Genomic DNA, 862 nt, shown 5'->3' with positions numbered 1-862 from the left:
AGAAGAGCCCTCGCCTAGGCACGTCATGAGGCATCTATATGAACTGACGGACGAAGTCCAGAGGTTCATCAAGCAACCTCTGGACCCGTCAGCTTACCGACTGGCCCTGAACGGCATTCACAGGGAGTCAGTCTCGAGTTATGTAGACTCTCGACCTGTGAATGCCGTTCTCGGCATACCGCCCCCGGACATAGACGAGACGGAGCTTCATCTGCCTCGGGAGACACGAACGACAATAGCCCAACTTCGCTCTGGCTACTGCAGCAGGTTAAACTCCTACCTGAGTAGATTGAATGAGGATGTGCCACATGAGTGTCCGGAATGCGGGGAGACCCCACATGACTCGAAACATATCTTCGCATGCCCGGAAAACCCGACAACCCTAACGGCCCTGTCCCTGTGCACCAACCCTACAGAAGCTGCACGCTTCCTAGAGGCTGCCGTTAGTGGAACTTGACGACAACGACTGAGATACCAACCGTCCAGGGCGGGGTTGTTGTAGCCGCTACAACAACGACAACAACAACAACGGACACAACGATCGATAGTTTCCCAGCTCTATCGAATGGGCAGGACCTAGATATTTCGAAAAAGTATCGATGCATCAAAAATATCGAAATTTTCTGATCGTTGAATTGACATTCTTCTTTATCCACACCTCTTTCTTCAAAATCTTCTCAGCTCATTAATCGGCAGTAAAAAAATAATTGGGGATGTTCACAGTTCGTTCGCAAGCAGCTGTCTGCTTGGGTGGCCACTTCTGTGGCTCCGATCAGGAACTGCTTGCAGAGCATTATCTTGTGCTCCTTTACGGGGAGCATTTGCGCCTCGCCCTGTAGATGGTGTTCAGGCGACATCAGGA

The sequence above is a fragment of the Rhagoletis zephyria genome, unplaced genomic scaffold (assembly GCF_001687245.7).
Source record: "Rhagoletis zephyria isolate East Lansing unplaced genomic scaffold, Rhagoletis_zephyria_1.1 Rzeph_scaffold_00169, whole genome shotgun sequence".
NCBI classification, from domain to species: domain Eukaryota; kingdom Metazoa; phylum Arthropoda; class Insecta; order Diptera; family Tephritidae; genus Rhagoletis; species Rhagoletis zephyria.
The sequence above is the reverse complement of the archived record's forward strand: the minus strand, read 5'-3'. Positions refer to the sequence as shown.